Source organism: Bubalus bubalis, chromosome 22 (genome assembly GCF_019923935.1).
Source record: "Bubalus bubalis isolate 160015118507 breed Murrah chromosome 22, NDDB_SH_1, whole genome shotgun sequence".
In the NCBI taxonomy this organism is placed as follows: domain Eukaryota; kingdom Metazoa; phylum Chordata; class Mammalia; order Artiodactyla; family Bovidae; genus Bubalus; species Bubalus bubalis.
In genome coordinates, this window is record NC_059178.1 from 45,660,601 (window position 1) to 45,669,403 (window position 8,803).

At 42.0% G+C, this 8,803-nt stretch overlaps 1 non-coding gene across 1 annotated transcript; it reads left to right on the forward strand.

Moving 5' to 3' along the window:
* Window positions 1-333: 333 nt before the first annotated feature.
* TRNAC-GCA lies at window positions 334-405 on the forward strand. Its single transcript has one exon. It is a non-coding gene; the product is annotated as a tRNA-Cys (tRNA).
* Window positions 406-8,803: the final 8,398 nt, after the last annotated feature.

Sequence of the window (8,803 nt, forward strand, 5' to 3'; positions counted from 1 at the left end):
TGTCAGAACTATCGCTTTTTCTTTTATGAGAATGCACAATGTCCTTTTATATATTCCATAGATACAAAGTGTGCCTATATGATCATGTGGATTTAATCTTCAGTTCATACACCTGGTGTATGATCATGAAGGTGCTGCAACTGCTTAGCTCATGGGAACCCTGGCAACGCCAAGTGTGCAGGCACATGGACTGCCTTTTAAGCCTCTGACAGCTGGTGATCAGAAGGCCTCTTTGTCTAGTTACTCTGTTACTCCAACCATTCAGGCACTAGAGGCCTTCCCTGCTTGGGGTCCTTTTCTGTTACTTGGCACATCAGGCACATAAAGTGGACTTCCCTGGTGGCTTAGAGGGTAAAGCATCTGCCTGCAATGCAGGAGACCCAGGTTCGATCCCTGGGTTGGGAAGATCCCCTGGAGAAGGAAATGGCTACCCACTCCAGTACTCTTGCCTGAAAAATCCCATGGAGGGAGTAGCCTGCTAGGCTACAGTCCATGGGGCAACAAAGAGTTGGACATGACTGAGTGACTTCACTTTCACTTTCATACTCCTGGTGGGAAGGCTTTGTGTCCTCTTCCTTAGTCACACTAACCCTGGATTTCAATTGTGATTTTTATCTCCACCTGTGCCTGTGGGTTGTCCACAGAGGTTTGCTCCTGGGGCTATCTGAAGGACTTGCTTCTGCCCAAGTGAGAACCAGGTGTGGATGCAGTGCAGCTGTTTGGGTCACAGGGGTCCTGGAAGCACCAGGTACTCAAGGAAATTGGTGCCTTGGGCAGCTGTAAATATGGTGCTCTAGATTGATTATATTCTTGGCAGCCAAAGATGGAGAAGCTCTATACAGTCAGGAATATAAGACCAGGAGCTGACTGTGTCTCAGACCATGAACTCCTTATTGCCAAATTCAGAGTTATTGAAGAAAGTAGGGAAAACCACTAGACCATTCAGGTATGACCTAAATCAAATCCCTTATGATTATACAGTGGAAGTGAGAAATATATTTAAGGGACGAGATCTGATAGATAGAGTGCCTGATGAACTATGGACTGAGGTTCATGGCATTGTACAGGAGACAGGGATCAAGATCATCCCCATGGAAAAGAAATGCAAAAAAAGCAAAATGGCTGTCTGGGGATGCCTTACAAATGGCTGTGAAAAGAAGAGAAGCCAAAAGCAAAGGAGAAAAGGAAGGATATAAATATCTGAATGCAGAGTTCCAAAGAATAGCAAGAAGAGATAAGAAAGCCTTCCTCAGCGATCAATGCAAAGAAATAGAGGAAAACAACAGAATGGGAAAGACTAGAGATCTCCTCAAGATAATCAGAGACACCAAAGGAACATTTCATGCAAAGATTTGCTCGATAAAGGACAGGAATGGTATGGACCTAACAGAATCAGAAGATATTAAGAAGAGATGGCAAGAATACACAGAAGAACTGTACAAAAAAGATCTTCATGACCTAGATAATCACAATGGTGTGATCACTGACCTAGAGCCAGACATCCTGGAATGTGAAGTCAAGTGGGCCTTAGAAAGCATCACTATGAACAAAGCTAGTTGGAGGTGATGGAATTACAGTTGAGCTATTCCAAATCCTGAAAGATGATGTTGTGAAAGGGCTGCACTCAATGAGTCAGCAAATATGGAAAACTCAGCAGTGGCCACAGGACTGGAAAAGGTCAGTTTTCATTCCAATCCCAAAGAAAGGCAATGCCAAAGAAAGCTCAAATTACCGCACAATTACACTCATCTCACACACTAGTAAAGTAATGCTTAAAATTCTCCAAGTCAGGCTTCAGCAATATATGAACCATGAACTTCCTGATGTTCAAGCGGGTTTTAGAAAAGGCAGAGGAACCAGAGATCAAATTGCCAACATCCGCTGAATCATGGAAAAAGCAAGAGAGTTCCAGAAAAACATCTATTTCTGCTTTATTGAGTATGCCAAAGCCTTTGACTGTGTGGATCACAAGAAACTGTGGAAAATTCTGAAAGAGATGGGAATACCAGACCACCTGATCTGCCTCTTGAGAAATTTGTATGCAGGTCAGGAAGCAACAGTTAGGACTGGACATGGAACAATAGACTGGTTCCAAATAGGAAAGGGAGTATGTCAAGGCTGTATATTGTCACCCTGTTTATTTAACTTATATGCAGATTGGAGGAGGAAATGGCAACCCACTCCAGTGTTCTTTCCTGGAGTATCCCAGGGATGGGGGAGCCTGGTGGGCTGCTTTCTATGGGGTCGCACAGAGTTGGACACCACTGAAGTGACTTAGCAGCAGCAGCAGAGTACATCATGAGAAACGCTGGACTGGAAGAAACACAAGCTGGAATCAAGATTGCCGGGAGAAATATCAATAACCTCAGATATGCAGATGACACCACCCTTATGGCAGAAAGTGAAGAGGAACTCAAAAGCCTCTTGATGAAAGTGAAAGTGGAGAGTGAAAAAGTTGGCTTAAAGCTCAACATTCAGAAAACGAAGATCATGGCATCCAGTCCCATCACTTCATGGCAAATAGATGTGGAAACAGTGGAAACAGTGTCAGACTTTCTTTTTCTGGGCTCCAAAATCACTGCAGATGGTGACTGCAGCCATGAAATTAAAAGATGCTTACTCCTTGGAAGGAAAGTTATGACAACCTAGATAGCATATTCAAAAGCAGAGACATTACTTTGCCAACAAAGGTTCGCCTAGTCCAGGCTATGGTTTTTCCTGTGGTCATGTATGGATGTGAGAGTTGGACTGTGAAGAAGGCTGAGTGCCGAAGAATGGATGCTTTTGAACTGTGGTGTTGGAGAAGACTCTTGAGAGTCCCTTGGACTGCAAGGAGATCCAACCAGTCCATTCTGAAGGAGACCAGGCCCGGGATTTCTTTGGAAGGAATGATGCTAAAGCTGAAACTCCAGTACTTTGGCCACCTCATGCAAAGAGTTGACTCATTGGAAAAGACTCTGATGCTGAGAGGGATTGGGGGCAGGAGGTTCTCCTGTCGTCTCCCAGGGGGACGACAGAGGATGAGATGGCTGGATGGCATCACTGACTCGATGGATGTGAGTCTGAGTAAACTTTGGGAGTTGGTGATGGACAGGGTGGCATGGTGTGCTGCGATTCATGGGGTTGCAAAGAGTCAGACACGACTGACTGACTGATCTGATCTGAGAAGATGATGACAACCCACTCCAGTATTCTTGCCTCGAGCATCCCCTGGACAGAGAAGCCTGGCAGGCCACAGGCCACAGGGTTGCAAAGAGTTGGATATGACTGAAGTAACCCCATGTGCACAGATGCAGAACTTTTTCTTGCCTGTGGCAGCTCTGCCCTGGTGAGGATTGAGCATGAAGGTGCCGCAACTGCTTAGGTCATGGGAACCCCGGCAATGTCAAATGTTCAGGCACATGGACTGGCTTTTTCTAGCCTCTGACAGCTGGTGATCAGAAGGCGTGTTTGTCCAGTCCTTCTTTGTTACTCCAAGTATTCAGGAACTTAGAGGGCTCCCCTGACTGGGGTCCTTTCTGTTACTCGGCACATCAGGCACATAAAGGGGCCCCCCTGGCTGGGATCTGATTCTGGTGTTTGGTGTGTCAGCCACTAAAAGGGCTCCCCTGGCTGTGGTCCTTCTCTGTTTGGCACATTAGGGAACATGTTGTTCCACATGTTAGGCACTTGAAAGGCCAGCCTCTCTATTGTTCAGCTGCTGGCCCTGGCCTGTGGGAAGAGAGGCTCCAGTGATGACTCCACCCCCTACACATTACTTAGCAGCCCCCTTGCTTCCTATCTCTGTCTGGTTTTCCTTCGCAGGCATTTCTCACCACCGTCTCCTCCCTGACATTCCCTTGGTCATCGCCTTGCAGTCAGCAATAGACCTCACCTTTGGATGCCTCCACAATTCCTACACTCCAATTTCCAGCCACTGTGCCTTTTAGGAGACCCACATACTTTTACAGGGTATGTATGACTGTGGCAGGGATTGTCTGTGATTCTCACTCCATTTAGGCTGCCACAGATCAACTGCTTCACTTTCAGCCTCGAATGTTTCTCTTCTGAACAAAACAGTTGCCTTGATATAGGGATTGGACCCCTGCTTCAACTCCCCCACCTGCTGAGGGCAGATCCAGTCACTCTAGCTCTCCTCTTTTCCCCCTTACCTCCTTTGTCCTACCGAGTTTTGTGTGGTTCTATATATTCTTTCCCTTTGGCCAGGGACTCTTGCCCATTCTCAGCTGGTGTTCTGCAAGCACTTCTGTGTCTGAAGGTGTATTCCTGATGTATCTATGGAGAGACATGTACTCCACAGCCATCTTGCTCCTCCTCAAGAAGGCTTTCTTATCTCTCCTTTTTATTCTCTGGAACTCTCCATTCAGTTGGATTTATCTTTTTCTTTCTGCCTTGCCTTTTGCATCTCTTCCTTTCTCAGCTATTTGTAATGCCTCTTCAGACAACCACTTTGCCTTCTTGCATTTCTTTTTCTTTGGGATGATTTTGTTCACCACCTCCTATACAATGCTATGAACTTCTGTCTATAGTTCTTCAGGCACAGTGTCTACCAGAGCTAATCCCTTGAATCTATTCATCACCTCCACTGTATAATCTTAAGGAATTTGATTTAGGTCATATCTGAATGGCCAAGTTATTTTCCCTACTTTCTTCAATTTAAGCCTGAAATTTGCAATCAGGATCTCATGATCTGAGCCAGTCAGCTCTAGGGATTTTTTTTTTTTTTTTTCCTTTCGCTAACTGTATAGAGCTTCTCCATCTTTGGCTGCAAAGAATGTAATCAATCTGATTTTGGTATTGAACACCTGGTGATTCCATGTGTAGAGTCATCTTTTGTGTTACTGGAAGAGGGGGGTTGAGCTAGTGTGTTCTCTTGGCAAAACTTCACTAGCCTTTTCATTGCTTCATTTTGTACTCCAAGGCCTGTTACTCCAGGTATCTCTTGACTTCCTACTTTTTCATTCAAATCCCCTATGATAAAAAGGACATCTTTTTGTTGTTGTTGTTAGTTCTAGAAGGTCTTGTAGGTCTTCATAGAACTAGTTGGCTCCATCTTTTTCAGCATTAGTTCTTGGGGCAAAAAGACTTGGATTACTGTGATATTGAATGGCTTTCCTTGGAAATGAACTGAGATCATTCTGTCATTTTTGAGATTATAGCTAAGTGTTGCTTTTCAGTCTCTTTTGTTGACTATGAAAGCTATTCCATTTCTTCTAAGGGATTCTTACCTGCAATTGTATATATTCAATATACTGGTCATCTGAATTAAATTCACCATTCCCATCAATTTTTGTTCACTTATTCCTAAGATGTCAATGTTTACTCTTGGTATCTCCTGCTTGACCACATCCAATTTACCTTGGTTTATGGACCTAATATTCCAGGTTCCTATGCAGTATTGTTCTTTACAGCACTGGACTTTACTTCCACCACCAGACACATCCACAACTGAGCATCATTTCTGCTTTTCTCCAGCCTCTTCATTCTTTCTGGGGCTATTAGTAATTGTCCTCTGCTCTCTGTAGTAGCATACTGAACACTTTCTGCTCTGGGGGAGTTATATTCTGCTGTCATATCTTTATGCCTTTATACTATTCATGGGGTTCCAGTGTCAAGAATACTTGAGTGGTTTGTCATTTTCTCCTCTAGTGGACAACATTTTGTCAACACTGTCCACTATGACTTGTCCATCTTGGGTGGCCCTGTGTGGCATGACTCATGGCTTCATTGAGTTATGCAAGCCCCTTCACCATGGCAAGGCTGTGATCTATAAAGTAGAATATCCTCAAGATCCTTAGTTTAAAAATTATGCACAGTGATATTTAAGTCCTTTTTCATTTATTTGTATTACTGTCTTTATTACAACTCATGGGGTGGTAATTGCTTGGTGCTGCTTCTGTTTAGTTGCTATGTCATGCCCAACTCTTTGAGACCCCAGGGACTATCCCCCATCAGGCTCCTGGGTCCATGGTATTTCCCAGGCAAGAATACTGTCATTTGCTTCCCCAGGGTATCTTCCTGACCCAGGGATGGGGCTTACATCTCCTGCTTGGCAGGAAGATTCTTTACCACTGAGTCACCTGGGAAGCCCAGTATGGTTTACTTTGGCTAAAAAGTGAGGCAATACATACCTTGATTTGCAAACAACATGTTACTACTTGTCACATTACTTTGAGGAAGTATTGATTTTAGAGATGAGGAATCTGACATTGTTTATCAAAATGGAAAACTCTGAGAATTTAGAACAAGAATTCAAACAGAGGCTTGCCTAACTAGAGTTCCCAGAATCTTATCACAGCTTCCTCTTAACCTGTTTCAGGATTTCTCAAAACACAGGAGTTCAAAAAAAGGAAAATGTGTTGGGTATCTTGGATGGCCGATGATAGAGTAGAAATTTAATGGCATTTCAGGAATAAGCTGTCTCATTAGCAAGGATGAAAAGCAGGGGAAAGGCAATTTGAGTAATGACTTGTTGTCAAGAACTAGCTTAAGATGTGGGAGAGCAAATTTAAAAAGTATGCACAAAGGAGTAGAAAAGCATAAACCAACATAATTCGGAAATACTTAATATAAAATCCTGACCTTTGCTTTTTGTCTCTTTCCTCTTGCCTTTCCTTATTCAACTTGTAATACAGCATGACAAAGTACATTAAAAATTATAATAAAAGTCTGTGCCATTTTTATGGAACCAAGGTAACATTAAAATACAGAAAGGGAAAAAAAAAAAACAACTAAAGAGAAAACTGAACAGGAAGAAAATCTTGATAATCTTGTAGTCTAACCTTGCTCAGAGAAAGTGATCTTCATGATCTGCAAGGCTTCATCAGAAAGAGAAAACTAAAAATAGAAAGTGTGGGTTAAATGAGTGGGATATATAGCTTAAAAAGAAAAAGAAAATGAAGGACTCAGAGCTTATAGCTTTAGAAAGCTCTGTCTGCCACAAGATCTGAACAAATAAATTACATCAAGCTGTTTTAGTGTTTTCTTTATTTGGGGGGGAGTATAGTATGGCTTGATATGGAGTGACTTGTATTTAAAAGCCTGGGCATTCTTGGAAGAGAATGGTTCTATTATTTCATTATTAACTTCCTCTTCCTCCTCCTCAAATAAAAATACAAAGCAGAAACCTTTATACAATCCACCTTCTCAACTTCTGTCCTTCTTTTCTCAACACAGCAAGACAGCCATCCATCCTGATCTCGCTCCATCCCTGGATTGCCTGTTTTTCTGGCTTCTTTCTTTTCTACTCAAAGAGTTTAAATATGTGGAGGCAGCGTTGGAGATTTTGAAGCCAAGGTTGAGAAGTAGTTATATCCTGCAGCTCCATCAATTGTTCTCTATGAATTTTTAGCTCACACCAATAACATGATTCAGTAGGCACACAGCAACCATGACTCCAAAGTACACATTATAGTGCTTGTTTAAACACAGCCACATACACACATCAAAACACTACCAATGACAAAATAAAACATTTTGCTTGATTCGAATTGAAGCGACATTCCTCTGGGTCATGAAAGCCTGAAGTTGAATTCTAAAGGATTCTAAGGTAGCAAATAGATTTGACCAGAAGAAAGGGAAGGAAAAGGAGGGAGATGGTGGTCACATACACACTTTATGCCCACTCGGCAGTTCATGAAGAGGGCTCATGGAGGAATTCTGATAGCCAACTTGTACTGTTATCAGGTGCCACATACTAACCACAAACTAATGAATTTGTAGTAAGCAACATTCTAGAAAACTTTTTGAAAACAGAGAACTAGATCCTCATGTCACTTGGCTGATTTTGCCATGTATTTTAGGAAGAAAGTAGATTTTTTTCTAAATAAGACTTTGATATTTCAAGGGGTGTATCTGCGAAAGGTTTGGGAATTTGAGATTAGCAGATACAAACAAGCTTCTGCTGCTAGCATAGGGAGCTATAGTCAATATCCTGTGATAAACCATAACAGAAAAGAATATGAAAAATATTATATATATGTACAATTCAATCTCTTTGCTGTATGTTAGTCACTCAGCAATGACTCTTTGCAACCCCATGGACTGTAGCCTGCCAGGCTCTTCTGTCCATGGAATTCTCCAGGTAAAAATACTAGACTAGGTAGTCATTCCCTTCTCCTGGGGGTCTTCCTAACCCAGGGATCAAACCCGGATCTTCTGTATTGCAGGCAGATTCTTTACCATCTGAGCCATCAGGGAAGCTGTATACTTTGCTGTATAGCAGAAATTAAAACAGCAATGAAAATCAACTCTACTTCAATACAATTAAAAAAAAAAAAGACTTCTTTGGTATTGCCATGAGAAGTTCTATTCTATCTGCAACTCTTTGTCTTATTTTTAATTTAAATTTATTTATTTTAATTGGAGGCTAATTACTTTACAACATGATTTCTATTACATTTGAGAAAGTGCTAGTCCTCCAAGGACCAATTTCCAGCCCATTATGCCCTAGGTGCTAACCTCTTAAATATTTTTTGAAAAGCAAAACATTTTAGGTGAAATATTTGTTTCATATTTCTTTCTCTACCAAATCATTCATATTGAAATTTCTGGCCCTCTGACCACTAGTACTGTAGCCAGAAACCACATGAGACTGTTGAGCACTTAAAATGTTGCTAGAATGAATTGCAATATGCTGAAGAACTACACAACAGATTTCAAAGATAATACTAAACAACAACAACAAAAAATACAAACATCTCATTAATAATGGCAACCCACTCCAGTATTCTTGCCTGGAGAATCCCAGGGACGGAGGAGCCTAGTGGGCTGCTGTCTATGGGGTCGCACAGAGTCAGACATG